General features: G+C 45.1%; 1 pseudogene; it reads right to left on the minus strand.

Moving 5' to 3' along the window:
- Positions 1-1,611: 1,611 nt before the first annotated feature.
- Positions 1,612-5,174, minus strand: LOC110525119 (ectonucleoside triphosphate diphosphohydrolase 2-like; annotated as a pseudogene).
- Between the last annotated feature and the right edge of the window lie 10,527 nt (positions 5,175-15,701).

Here is a 15,701-nt window from a genome sequence, read left to right on the forward strand (position 1 = left end):
AGAGAACACCCATTTCTCAGCCTTGACATACAGGTCATGTTCCAGCAGTTGCCCAAGTACCTTACGCACCAGAGACACGTGCACGGCGCGTGTGGCAGAATAGATTAGGATGTCATCGATGTACACTACCACTCCCTGCCCGTGCAGGTCTCGGAGAATCTCGTCTACGAAAGATTGGAAAACGTCTGGAGCATTCTTCAAACCATATAGCATGACGAGGTACTCATAATGGCCAGATGTAGTACTAAATGCGGTCTTCCACTCATCTCCTCCCCGGATACGCACCAGGTTATACGCACTCCTCGGGTCCAGTTTTGTGAAGAACCATGCCCCGTGAAATGATTCCACCGCCGTAGCGATGAGAGGTAGTGGGTAGCTAAACCCCTGTGTGAAGGAATTTAGACCTCTATAATCAATGCACGGACGCAGACCTCCCTCCTTCTTCTTCACAAAAAAGAAGCTTGAGGAGACGGGTGACGTGGAGGACCGAATGTACCACTGTCCCAGAGATTCAGTGACGTATGTCTCCATAGCCACTGTCTCCTCCTGGGACAATGGGTACACGTGGCTCCTAGGAAGTGCAGCGTTCTCCAGGAGGGTTATCGCGCAGTCCCCTCGACAATGGGGCGGTAAATGGGTCGCGATAGCCAAATCGGCATATTCAGAGGGAATGCGCACAGTGGAAACCTGGTCTGGACTCTCCACCGTAGTCGCACCTACGGAAACTCCTACACACCTGCCTGAACACTCCTCTGACCACCCTCGAAGAGCCCCCTGTCTCCATGAAATCACTGGGTTGTGATGAGCTAGCTAGGGAATTCCCAGCACCACTGGAAATGCAAGTGAATCGATAAGGAATAGACTAATCCGCTCCTTATGATCCCCCGTTACCATGTCCAGTGGCACCGTGGCCTCCCTGACCAGCCCTGGCCCTAATGGTCGGCTATCTAAGGAGTTCATGGGGAAAGGTTGGTCTAACGACACCAGGGGAATCCCTAGCCTTAGCGCAAGGCCACGATCCATGAAGTTCCCAGCTGCGCCTGAATCGACTAGCGCCTTATGCTGTAGAGAGGGAGAAAACCCAGGGAAAGACGTTAGCACAAACATATGGCCGACAGGAAGCTCTGGGTGAGTCTGATGCTGACTCACCTGGGGTGAATGAGTAGTGCTCCCAGACGAGCTCCTCTAGCACCGGTTGGCAGTGTGTCCTCGCCGACCACATCTGGTGCAGGAGGAAACTCCTCCTCCGGTCCCCCTCAATGCAACCCCCCCTAACTCCATGGGGATGGGAGCAGGAGGGCCTGGTGGTGGAATCGACAGGGCCCGTTCTGGATGCCCGCGGGCAGCCAGCAGGTTATCCAGACGAATGGACATGTCTATCAGTTTATCCAGGGAGATGGTGGTGTCCCGACACTCTAGCTCCCTGCGGACGTCCTCCCTGAGGCTACAACGGTAGTGGTCCATCAGAGCCCTGTCGTTCCACCCCGCCCCTGCGGCCAAGGTCCGGAACTCCAGGGCAAAGTCCTGCATGCTCTTCGTCTCCTGTCGCAGGTGGAACAGCCGTTCACCCGCCGCTCGGCCCTCTGGTGGGTGGTCGAACACAGCCCAGAATCAGCGGGTGAACTCGGGGTAGCAATCCCTCGCCGAGTCTGGGCCATTCCACACTGCGTTGGCCCACTCCAGGGCTCGCCCCGTCGGACAGGAGACGAGGACGCTCACGCTCTCCTCCCCTGAGGGAGTCGGACGGACGTTAGCTAGGTACAACTCCAGTTGTAGGAGAAACCCCTGACACCCACCCGAAGGCCACTCCTCTCCCATCGGTCCATCATCTGATCCATAGCTGACCCAATCAGGTGAAGAATGGTGGTGTGATGGAGAACCCTCTCCTCCATCGATGGGAGAGGAGGTGTGGCTGCTCCTGTTGATTCCATGGAAGGTGCGGGATTCTGTCACGGATGACTAGGAGGGGAAGGTAGGAATCAGGCGCAGAGAGCAGAGGGTTCACGGAGAAATGCACTTTAATCCGGCACAGAATGGTCATGCCCAAAACACAGGGCGGAAAACACAGACCAACCCAAAATACAGGGTAACAATGGCCCGGTGCACAATAACACGTCCGATACAAGACGTGAACAAAATATAATCCCGCACAAACAAGGTCAGGCTTCACAAGCTTAAATAGGTAAGCAAATCAAGAAAACACAAATAGGAACAGGTGCAACTCATAAGACTAAACTAACAGAAAAGGGAAAAGGGATCAGTGGCGGCTAGTAGGCCGGTGATGACGACCGCCGAGCACCGCCCGAACAGGCAGGGGAGCCAACTTTGGCGGGAGTCGTGACAGACCTGGACAAAGACAGAGACTGCACAGTAATCCTGTAGAAGACCCTACTGGTCTGGGGCCTTCACTAGCATCTGTTTAGTGGAGGGGGTGGGGATTAGAAAAATCTCAGCTTCTCCTTCACCCAAATCCAGACAGCAGTTGTTCTGAAAGAGCTGCAAAACCTGGACCCTTACAAATCAGCTGGGCTAGACAATCTGGACCCTCTCTTTCTAAAATTATCCACCGCCATTGTTGCAACCCCTATTACCAGTCTGTTCAACCTCTCTTTCGTATCGTCCGAAATGCAAATTAATTACTTAAAAATCATACAATGTGATTTTCTGCATTTTTGTTTTAGATTCCGTCTCTCACAGTTGAAGTGTACCTATGATAAACATTACAGACCTCTACATGCTTTGTAAGTAGGAAAACCTGCAAAATCAGCAGTGTATCAAATACTTGTTCTCCCCACTGTATATCCAGCCGTCTTCATCGACCTGGCTAAGGCTTTCAACTCTGTCAATCACCGTTTTCTTTTCGGCAGACTCAACAGCCTTGGTTTCTCAAATGAGTGCCTCGCCGCCTGTTTCACCAACTACTTCTCAGACAGAGTTCAGTGTGTCAAATCGGAGGGCCTGTTGTCCGGACCTCTGGCAGTCTCTATGGGGGTGCCACAGGGTTCAATTCTCGGGCCGACTCTTTTCTCTGTATATATCAACGATGTTGCTCTTGCTGCGGGTGATTCCCTGATCCAACTCTACACAGACGACACCATTCTGTATACATCTGGCCCTTCTTTGGACACTGTGTTAACAAACCTCCAAACGAGCTTCAATGCCATACAACACTTCTTCCGTGGCCTCCAACTGCTCATAAACGCTAGTAAAACTAAATGCATGCTCTTCAACCAATCGCTGCCTGCACCTGCCCGCCCGTCCAGCATCACTACTCTGGATGGTTCTGACTTAGAATATGTGGACAACTACAAATACCTAGGTGTCTGGTTAGACTGTAAACTCTCCTTCCAGACTCATATTAAACATCTCAGCCGAGCCCAGCAGTTCAGTGCATTACCTCCTGGAAGCTCATGTTGCAGACAGTGCGGACGGCTCCCTCCACTATAATGGGAGACGTGACAGTGATGCCAGTTGTGCGCTTCAGGAACACGTGAGCAGAGAAGGCCTGTGGAGAGGAGGATACAAGAGATTGCTCAATCTGCCCCTTGACATCAGAGCAATAAACAGACAATTATCTTGTCCCATAAATCTCATGAGGCTGTGGGCTGTTTGTCTACATGCTTTGGCTTACAGTGAACAAGCCTATGAATGGAAATGGAAAAATAGCTTATTATTCTGACAGAATTTCTGAAAATAAATTAATCTGATTGTTAAAAAGCTTGAACCAAAGTATGTTAAAAAAATATTAGGATATTATGTACATTTGAATAAAAAAAATGGGATCAATTCTAAGAAACAGTGAACCATAGATTGAACCTGTGATTGATCTTCAAGTGTAATCCCTGCATGGGGATCCTCCTCACCATGAAGCTGCTCCATCAAAGGAGCACTTGGAGAAAGAAGAGCTTGGACATATTGCCAAGGCACCGCTGGTAATTCCCAGTGCCCGTGACTGTCAGGGAGACTTGGGGGCTGTAGGGAGAGGGCCTTTGGTCTGCCGTGCATGTGGAGTCAAACACCTTGTCCAGCTTCATGGAGACAATGAAACCTGCTGGATAGTAGGGGTGTGATATATGGGGACCAGCACCTTGAGTCTGAGAGACAGAGCAGACTAAAGACAGCTCTGTAGTCATATCGTGATAAGTGCTTATACAGTATGCACTATTTTAGCCTAACATTGTTCTATTGTTTTAGCATTACTATGCACTTTGGTTTGTGATGTACTCAATCCATCTGCATTTGTGATACTACTGTGTTTTAAGAGAACGTTAGTTACCTTGACCAAGTGAGCCAGCAGTCTGCATAAGACCTGGTCCCTGCCGTAGCACAGGAAGCTCTGTGTGTAGGGGTGATCGTCTCGACCATAAAGACGTAGATCCAAGACGTCTTATCCTCCACCACGTCTGTGGTCTCAAAGGTAATCTGAGCGGAGGCGCCTCCGAAGTCCAGAGCACTCACTGTATCTCTGCCAGGACAAAGCCATACCAAGTGACAAAGGAAAGAATGAGAAAGAAATTACAAGGGACAGTTTGTCTTGAGAAACAATGAAAACAAACCAATGTTTCTAATTCATCATTCTTCATGGCCAACACTGCTTAACATTCATTCCTCAGTGTTCTTGAATAGCTCTGATGCCGGATCTGAAACTGTGAAAACTTCACCTTGATAAAGTTGTCTAACAGGTAGTTGACAGTGACCCAGCCATATGCCCCCTCCTCCTGTCCACTCAAGATGGTCTCCCCTCTGTCAAAAGGATAAGTACGCAATTTGCTGCCTACATCCTTCAGTATCTGCTCTGACTCTGTGGGGTTGGATATACTGTGGGAAAGAGAGAGAAAAGAGGGGACAGAACTAGACAAAAAAAGTTATACAAATGTTGACATTAGCCAACATATTGTAAAGCCCTTCTAATGTGGTAACTCACATAACCCATGAACAGAAGATGCTATGATACTGTGCATCTGATCTGAAACTACATCTAATGTTATGTTGTGCATCTCCACTCACTTCAGTAGCCTCATACCGGCTGTGGCTCCCAGATACACAGGAGTGAGGCGGTGTCTGGATTTGGGGATGTTCTGCAAAGCCTATTCCAGACCGGGTTCCAGACTGCTCCCTGCACCCCTTCGTTCCCCTGCATAGCTAGATATCCCTCCCCCTGAGTAGGTAGACATTCAATAAAATATAATGCAATAAAATACAATACAATACAATATTAATCAGAATGTGAATACCCCAAAGTGTATATGTGATTTCTGCAAATTTTGACTTGTGCATGACCTTTTCTTTCATGTCAGCAAGAAATGTACACTTACTGTATCTGAATGGATGCAATATAATTTCAGGAGTTTTTCTATGATCACTTGCCCAACTGAAACCAAACTTATGAAATAGAGGAAGAACTTAAGAGGGCATACAGCGTACATGGCAATAGAAAAGAACCGGAACACTCAGTTAAGAATCCCAATTACGCAAAACACAACTGTTTGGTAAATCCGACCTCAACTCTATCCTTCTGATTCCTGCTTACAAGCAAAAATTAAAGCAGGAAGCACCAGTGACTCGGTCTATACAAAAGTGGTCACATGAAGCAGATGCTAAACTACAGGACTGTTTTGCTAGCACAGACTGGAACATGGAGTACACCACATCAGTCACTGGTGTCGTGTCTTTACTATCATTAAATTAATACTTTTCGTTTTTATCAAAGATTCTCTGTAATTAGTATTACACGATTAAACTGATTAATCATGCAACTGTAATTAACTAGGTAGTCGGAACACCAAGGAAAATATTCAGATTACAAAGTTATAATTTTCCTGATATAACTTTTCAGATATTTTCATATCTGATCAATAGTCTTCTGAATTAATTAATTATTTTACCTCACATTAGTCTCATTCCAAACGTTGTAAATTGTTGGTTATCTGCACGAACCCAGTCTTCACTATGAGTCATCCATAAATCAATTGTTTTAAATCATTTATTTATTAACTAACTAAACAATCACAGAAGTGCACACACAAATAAACAAAGTAAATATGGTTACAAGAAATGATAGGGGAATGTGCCCTAGTGGGCTAAACCGGCATGGCGGCTTGTTAGACAAAAGGGGAGTGGGGGTCAGCTGAGAAGTCACTACAGAGTTGATAATTATAACAATTGAAATGCTAATCCTTTGCACATGAACGCTCACTCATTCGGGAACAATTGCAATCAATATATATATTTACGCTCAGTGTGTCATCGGGATCTCTGTTGAAAAGTTAGTTTCTGTTGGAGAGTGTCCATCCTCTCTCTCTCTCTGTCGTGATTAGAATGGATAGTTCAGAGTGACATTCATTCATGTCGTTATAGAATGTGTTTCGGCGGTTGTCGGTCTTCCCGTTCAATGATACCGAATTCCTAGCTGCAGACTAGTAATTAACATCAAAGACTTGTTCTTATTCTGTCGGTATCGATAGTCTAAGAGTTTAACCACGTGGGATGATTAAAAGATTCAGCAGTCTGGTCTCAACCTTGGCCCTCTCGTTATCGAGGTAAGCTGGTCTGCAACCTTTGTCCTCTCGTAATTGAGAGAAACATTGTCTGTTGAGAAATTCTCAAAGTGGGGGTTTTATTCGGAACATCGAAAAGAGCTGTCTCATGATGCCCGGTCCTGTCTGTACCCCTGGGGGCGTGCCAAGGACTTAGTGAAACTTTTTAGGGAATTTGAGTTTCCTTCATTAAACAGTCCAAAGTCACATTACACAATTTTACAAACAGTATCATCCTCACTCATTCATCTTATACAACAATTAGATGTAAACCTCATATCTGAGGTTATTATATAAACAGCGTTATGGTAATGTGGCCGTATTGTCTCCTATGAGTTTCACCAAATTGTACCAAACGGACCAGTTCATAGCTGGATTCGAAACCGATCTTTTATACCTTCTCCGGAACATAAATGTTTTTCAGACCTCAAGTTCTGTGAGGTGGAAGAAATTCCTTTGTTCTCTATGAAAATTCACTCTGTCTCTATACTGTGGCCATGAGGAGATAATCTCCTCCAGGAATTTATGACCTCTCTCTGACCACAGCAGCCTAGGTGTAGGAGACAGGGAGAGGGGGATGCGGCTTGCTGTACCCAAAGAGGGAAACGTCATGACACTGGCTTTATCAATAAGTGCATCAAGGACGTCGTCCCCACAGTGACTGTACATACATACCCCAGCCAGAAGCAATGGATTACAGGCAACATTCTCACTGAGCTAAAGGGTAGAGCTGCCGCTTTCAAGGTGCGCGACTCCAACCTGGAAGCTTACAAGAAATCCTGCTATGTCCTGCGACGAACCATCAAACAGGCAAAGCATCAATACAGGGCTAAGATTGAATCATACTACACAGGCTCCGACGCTCGTCTTACGTGGCAGGGCTTGCAAACTATTGCAGACTACAAAGGGAAGCACAGCCGCGAGCTGCCCAGTGACACGAGCCTACCAGACGAGCTAAATCACTTCTATGCTCGCAAGCAACACTGAGGCATGCATGAGAGCATCAGCTGTTCCAGGCGACTGTGTGATCACACTCTCCGTAGCTGACGTGAGTAAGACCTATAAACAGGTCAACATACACAAGGCTGCGGGGCCAGACGGATTACCAGGACGTGTGCTCCAGGCATGTGCTGACCAACTGGCAGGTGTCTTCACTGACTTTCAACATGTTCCTGATTAAGTCTGTAATACCAACATGTTTTAAGCAGACCACCATAGTCCCTGTGCCCAAGAACACAAAGGCAACCTGCCTAAATGACTACAGACCTGTAGCACTCACGTCTGTAGCCATGAAGTGCTTTGAAAGGTTGGTAATGGCTCACATCAACACCATTATCCCAGAAACCCTAGACCCACTCCAATTTGCATACCGCCCAAACAGATCCACAGATGATGCAATCTCTATTGCACTCCACACGGCCTTTTCCCACCTGGACAAAAGGAACACTTACGTGAGAATGCTATTCATTGACTACAGCTCAGCGTTCAACACCACAGTACCCACAAAGCACATCACTAAGCTAAGGATCCTCGGACTAAACACCTCCCTCTGCAACTGGATCCTGGACTTTCTGACGGGCCACCCCCAGGGGGTGAGGGAAGGTCACAACACATCTGCCACGCTGATCCTCAACACTGGAAAAAAGCTGTCCTTGAAATAGTCTTGATATCTTCGTCAAAAGAGAGATCAGGGTCCAGAGTAACGCCGAGGTCCTTCACAGTTTTATTTGAGACGACTGTACAACCATTAAGATTAATTGTCAGATTCAACAGAAGATCACTTTGTTTCTTGGGACCTAGAACAAGCATCTCTGTTTTGTTTAAAAGTATAAAGTTTGCAGCCATCCACTTCCTTATGTCTGAAACACAGGCTTCTAGCGATGGCAATTTTGGGGCTTCACCATGTTTCATTGAAATGTACAGCTGTGTGTCATCCGCATAGCAGTGAAAGTTAACATTATGTTTTCGAATGACATCCCCAAAAGGTAAAATATATAGTGAAAACAATAGTGGTCCTAAAACGGAACCTTGAGGAACACCAACATGTACAATTGATTTGTCAGAGGACAAACCATTCACAGAGACAAACTGATATCTTTCCGACAGATAAGATCTAAACGAGGCCAGAACTTGTCCGTGTAGACCAATTTGGGTTTCCAATCTCTCCAAAAGAATGTGGTGATCGATGGTATCAAAAGCAGCACTAAGGTCTAGGAGCACAAGGACAGATGCAGAGCCTCGGTCTGATGCCATTAAAAGGTAATTTATACCACCTTCACAAGTGCAGTCTCAGTGCTATGATGGGGTCTAAAACCAGACTGAAGCATTTCGTATACATTGTTTGTCTTCAGGAAGGCAGTGAGTTGCGGCGCAACAGCCTTTTCAACATTTTTTGAGAGGAATGGAAGATTCGATATAGGCCGATAGTTTTATATATTTTCTGGGTCAAGGTTTGGCTTTTTCAAGAGAGGCTTTATTACTGCCACTTTTAGTGAGTTTGGTACACATCCAGTGGATAGAGAGCCGTTTATTATGTTCAACATAGGAGGGCCGAGCACAGGATGCAGCTCTTTCAGTAGTTTAGTTGGAATAGGGTCCAGTATGCAGCTTGATACTGGACAGATTTAAAGAGGAGTCCGTCATTTGCTTTCTAATAATCATGATCTTTTCCTCAAAGAAGTTCATGAATTTATTACTGCTGAAGTGAAAGACATCCTCACTTGGGGAATGCTGCTTTTTAGTTAGCTTTGTTAGCAATGCCAACTGTATATCAAAAATAAATTTCGGATTGTTCTTATTTTCCTCAATTAAGTTGGAAAAATAGGATGATTGAGCAGCAGTAAGGGCTCTTCGATACTGCACGGTACTGTCTTTCCAAGCTAGTCTGAAGACTACCAGTTTGGTGTGGCGCCATTTCCGTTCCGATTTTCTGGAAGCTTGCTTCAGAGCCCCTGTATACCAGGGAGCTAATTTCTTATGAGAAATGTTTTTAGTTTTTAGGGGTGCAACTGTATCTAGGGTATTGCGCAAGGTTAAATTGAGTTCCTCAGTTAGGTGGTTAACTGATTTTTGTCCTCTGACATCCTTGGGTAGGCAGAGGGAGTCTGGAAGGGCTTCAATTAATCTTTGTGTTGTCTGTGAATTTATAGCATGACTTTTGATGCTCCTTGGTTGGGGTCTGAGCAGATTATTTGTTGCAATTGCAAACGTAATAAAATGGTGGTCCGATAGTCCAGGATTATGAGGAAAAAAATTAAGATCCACAACATTTATTCCATGGGACAAAACTACTTGTGAGGCACTGCTTATTTTAAAAAAAATGTATTACAAAAAACACAAGGGGTAACATTAAACTATTAGAACATGAAGGACAAACAATACAGCATCAAGACACTATCAAACATGTATCAGTCTTTCCGAAACAGAGCCATCCTTATGTGAGGGTGCGTGTGCATCAAAGTGATATAAAATATGTCGTAGTTTCCTTTTTAATGATCACAATCTTGTGAAACCTGAACCCTCCAAGATCCCCCACACAGGAAAAAAATGAAATAAAATGAATGCCATTCCCCAACCCCAAGAACCCCCTAATGCACCAACAACCAAGAGAATGAACTAAAGAGAAAAAAGTAAAAGACAAGAAAACAGCAAACAACAATGCAAAAAAACAACAACAAAAAAACATTTTAAAACAAAGGACATCAAGGGCAACTGAAATCATAACAGCAATGCCAACTGTATATGTTTGTGTGCATGTCTGGCACTATTACATGTATGTGTGTGTTCTTGTATATGTTTATTTGAATGACAGTGTGTGTATATGCATGTGTGCAAACACCTGCACGGTATCAGCCTCAAGCAACCCGGCATTAGTTATAAAAACACTGCCACTTAGTGTCATTCAAATGTACTTTTGCTATGTTTTATTTTGACTTTTTTTTCTTCCTTCATCTTTTGACCATGTCTCCAATTCCACATACCAAACCACATACCAGCTTCCATCAGCCCATCACAACCCTCAGCTTCCCTCAGCCCATCCAAACCCTCAGCTTCCCTCAGCCCATCCAAACCCTCAGCTTCCCTCAGCCCATCCCAACCCTCAGCTCATCCAAACCCTCAGCTTCCCTCAGCCCATCCCAACCCTCAGCTTCCCTCAGCCCATCCCAACCCTCAGCTTCCCTCAGCCCATCCCAACCCTCAGCTTCCCTCAGCCAATCCCAACCCTCAGCTTCCCTCAGCCCATCCCAACCCTCAGCTTCCCTCAGCCCATCCCAACCCTCAGCTTCCCTCAGCCCACCCCATCTATCTCTGCTGACCACCCGCTTCGTGTTTCTATGCAACACATATCTTTCAATTATGCTATGATGTTTAACGTACAATTTGAATCTATCTAATCGAATAGAATCTACAGATTGCGTGTTGAAGATAAATACTTTTACAAAGAGTATTAGTATATTAGTAATTGACTGATTTTACTGGGCTGATGGTGCCTGCATCTGATGGTCAGTCTCAGCGGTGGGATGTCGAGAGGCGCAGCGGAGGGAGAGAGCAGCAGACTGAGGGTCCGCCTCTCATCATCCCTCCTCTCTCCCTTCCCTCTACTGAAACTGATCAAAAAGGGACCACGTCGTCCTGCTGATGGCGAAACTTGAGTTGCACAGCATTATTTCTGCCTCATGCACAAATTCTTGTTGTTACTCCTATGAACAGAGAAAGTGAAATACTCCCTGATATTAAAAAGACCCAAGCCGCTAATAATAACGATGCAAGCCTATATAGTAGATACACTTTCCTACTCATTCATTACTGCTGCAGTGCTTGTTGTAGCGCTGAGTGGAAATAGGAAGAATTAGAATTTTATGGCTTTGGCTTATAAAAGTGTTGAATACAAAGTGTTCACAGTGTTGAGTTAGAAGTTAAACATGAACTCACACATAAAAACAGAAGCACTTTGCTGTATTTGTTGACAGTCTCTAATAATGGATTTAAATGTTTTGAAATCTCACAGAATCAACTTTGCTGTAGCTTTCTTTTATGCCTGCTATGTTACTGAGGACATGGAAATCTGAGCCATTCAACTGGCCAGAGGTAGGCCTTCAGTGCACTTGATTTGCTCTCTGTCCCGGCCGGGAAGGCAGAGTTTGTACCTTCAGACACATGAAATGGTTCAAAATGGAAACAGTTTGCCTACCCAGCGCACAGGGCAGCTGAATCGGGTGCACCTACTGCCAACGGCCTGAGACTTCTCTCTGTGGGCTGATATTTCTGCATTGTGGCAGTCTCGGGGGTATTGCGTGCACCTGCAGCTTAGTGGGAACAATGACTATAGGGAAACAAGGTACAACATACTATGGGGAGTTGCACTCTCGCGACTTCAGTTGAAGGATTTACAATCACACCTGACAAGGTGCAGGGCCAAACATGTGTTGTACCTAGGGCTGTGGCGGTCATGACATTTTGGCAGCCGGTTATTTTCATGCAAAAGGATGCCGGTCTCACGATAATTTACCATTAATTAACATAAACACATTTAGAATCTCCAGGCCTCAATAGATAGGCTACAAGCCACACACCAGTCGCTGATGCATGCCATTGGAACATCTATATTTTAAAAAGTATAATAAAACTATTGAATATAACACCAATCACTAAAAAATGTATTATTGTTGTCTGTCGTTTTCTTAGCCATCTTACTCATTGCATCAGCAAATTGAAGAATAACTCATTGTTTGTGATTAGAAAACACATGAGAATAAGTACAAACTTCAGCACCCAATGTCCAGGGGTTGAGCACGCTCTACCACTTTGGGACAGTTTAGTTTGTGCAAGGTAAGACAGTCTCGTTTTCCAATCATTTGATTTAGTAGCGTGAAACGTTCCGGTTCACACCGAGGCTTGACTCCGAGCCTCACGCTTATCACGTGTGGATGGCGGGACTTCCTGCGAGGAGCGGATTATATTGACCTTGTTGGGCCTGATTGTATATCCTTCATCCAAAGTTGCGAGAGTGCGACTCCCTATAGTATGTTGTACCGAAATTGACTGACTGAAAGGGAACTTAGACTTATGAGTGTTTTAACAATGCATATTTTCTATGGGGAGTGGATATTTATGACGAGTGGATAGTGCCTTTAGAGAGAACATTCGCTAAGTGCGTCGTTGAGGCATAGTGTCAGTACTGACAGGATTGAAAGAAAGGCGTTGCTGCTCTCGGATCAGCTTTTTCCATTCAAATCTTACCTTAACTGTTATGTCTCGTGGGTTGCACGAGACATATAACAATTCAATAATGATGAGATGGAAATCAGTTCAACCATTTATCTGGAACGTGCTCGGTCTCAACATACACAACTCCCATGATGCTCTGCGGTACAACCCCAATACACAACAACTCTTCCCCTGCTTCATGAACTGTTGGGAGAGTCTGTTCTGGCCGTGCTGGCCATGCTGCTGCTCCAGTTTCAACTGTTCTGCCTGTGGCTATGGAACCCTGACCTGTTCACCGGACATGCTACCTGTCCCAGACCTGCTGTTTTCAACTCTCTAGAGACAGCAGGAGTGGTAGAGATACTCTCAATGATCGGCTATGAAAAGCCAACTGACATTTACTTCTGAGGTGCTGACTTGTTGCACCCTTGACAACTATTCTGATTATTATTATTTGACGATTCTGGTCATTTATGAACATTTGAACATCTTGGCCGTGTTCTGTTATAATCTCCACCTGACACAACCAGAAGAGAACTGGCCACCCTTCATAGCCTGGTTCCTCTCTAGGTTTCTTCCTAGGTTTTGGCCTTTCTAGGGAGTTTTTCCTATTCACTGTGCTTCTACATCTGCATTGCTTGCTGTTTGGGGTTTTAGGCTGGGTTTCTGTACAGCACTTTGATACTGTATATCAGCTGATGTAAGAAGGGCTATATAAATACATTTGATTTGATTGATTTGTTCTCCAAGTCCAAACATCACTTATCTCTTGTAGGGTAACGGCAATCAACCTGACTATCAACAACAAAGTCTCTAGACTGTGGCATTGGCACAGGTGTAGGCATGTTTTATGGTCTGTATGACCCTCTCCACCAGCCCATTGTTAGATGGATGATACGGAGCGGACCTGATGTGCTGTACGCCTTTCACCACGAGAAACACGTCTACCACGAGAAACATTCTCTCTTCAAATTGACCTGCGAAGTCGGCGTGTATACGTTGCCACACCTCCTCCGGACAAACCCATGGATGAAGAGGTGCAAGTTGAGGTACGTTGCAAGCCTTCTGACATGAGGAACATGTTTTCACTTTCTCCTCAATGCTTCCATCCAATCCAGGCCACAAGAAGTAGCTTTGTGCGATTTTCTTCATGCGAACCATTCCACAATGACCCTAGTGTAGCAGCTGCAACACTGGTTTCTTCAGCCAAGGCGGAATAATAACTATCCTCCCCCACAGCAGACAACTGGACTGAATTGACAGCTCAGTACTAACGAGTATTTTCTGGTGTTTCTCCGCGATTGTGTTGAAGTGACTGGTGCGTTTTCCACTTATCTGAAGTAGAAGATGTCCACTTAGCATGACTCTGGTTTGACCACAGGTAGTGGTAACTTGGAAAGGCCATCTGTGTTGCAGTGCAGTTCTGATGTCATAGCTGTGTGCAGCAAGTGACAGAATTCAAGTGTGTGGTCCAAGCTAGTTGGATGGGCAATGACCTGTCGAAGTGTGTCAATGCCTCAGATTTCTGGAGTGTTTCCTTGGTTTTCACAAATGCTTCCACACCTTACGGAGTCCATTTCCATGTTGTCCTGACAAGGCAACTGATGCAGCAGCTTGAGCTTTGTTGCTAAACTCAGAATAAAGCGTCCATAGTAATTCAGTAACCTCAGGAAAGAACGTAGTTCTGACGTTCTGAGGAGCTGGGGCATTTAAGATTGCCTTGACCTTGGATGGAGCCTGGATGGAGCCTGTCAATGACGTGTCCAAGGTATTCAACCGATGATTGGAATAATGCACATTTGTTCTTACGAACTCGCAGTCTGTAGTTCTTCAATGTATGGTCACATCCAAGTTCTGAAGATGTTCTTCTTCATCCATTCCAGGACAACAAGGATGTCATCCAGGTAGCATTATAATCCTGGAAATCCACTCAACATCTGGTCCATCAACATCTGGTCCATCAACATCTGGTCCATCACCCTCTAAAACAGCACTGGCGCACTTGTGATTCCAAACGGTAGACGATAGTACCTGAAGAGCCCCTTGTGTGTCACAATGGCCAGCAGCTACTTTTACTTTTCAGCCACGTGCATCTGCAAGTAGACTTGGCAGGGGTGCTTTCAGAAACTTTGGTTTGCTGTCTGGCTTAAAGCTAAGCTCCACTGTAATGTTTTTTCATGCTACTCAGCTCTTCAGTAAAAACTCCATGCTTCCTTAAAATGGCAGGTAGGCCTGTGTCATTGTACGCACTGATGGCCAGACCAGTGTGATTATCTCTAGCCACGAACATTCCTGTAGTGATGGATAGTCTGCTCTCACCACATAGTGACAGCTCTTCAATATGTCAGTTTAACTGAACCGTGACCTCCGTGATGCCTTTCACAGCTAAAGTCTAGCACGATGTGTGCTGGTTGAAGTGGAAGTTGTTTTAGTGTATTTTTGTAGACTGTGTCTGACACAAGAGATATAGCTGTCCCGTGTCAATCTCCATATGCACCGGATGCCCATCTAGCAAGGGGGAGACAGTAGCTGTGCGGCCCCCTAGCAAAAGTCAATATATTCAGTTTGCCTTCCTAGTTTTATGAGTCACTCACCTCAATGTTATCCTGATCAACAGTATACTGTAGGCTATTTATCTTTTAATGCAGTAATCTAGGTTTTACATTTGAAGCATATTTTTATCCTTCGCTTGTTTGTAAAAATTGGAAAGACATTGTGAAATTGGTATTTGTAGTCAACTTTGTTGTGAAATTATCGCTGATCACAGAGAGACAGATTAACATATTGACTATGTTTAGCGGAGATCGTCTTTGTATAAAGTGATGCAGTAGCGGAAAAACACATCTAACGACGCATTTAGCTGTTCCACGAGTGGTCTGAGACCGTCTGTAAATAACAACACACTGGGCACCAGGTAGCTCGTTTTATCCAGGCTATGTCGTGAAATAATTGGCTACA

This window comes from Oncorhynchus mykiss, chromosome 6, assembly GCF_057628025.1.
Source record: "Oncorhynchus mykiss isolate SJ-2025 chromosome 6, ASM5762802v1, whole genome shotgun sequence".
Taxonomy (NCBI): domain Eukaryota; kingdom Metazoa; phylum Chordata; class Actinopteri; order Salmoniformes; family Salmonidae; genus Oncorhynchus; species Oncorhynchus mykiss.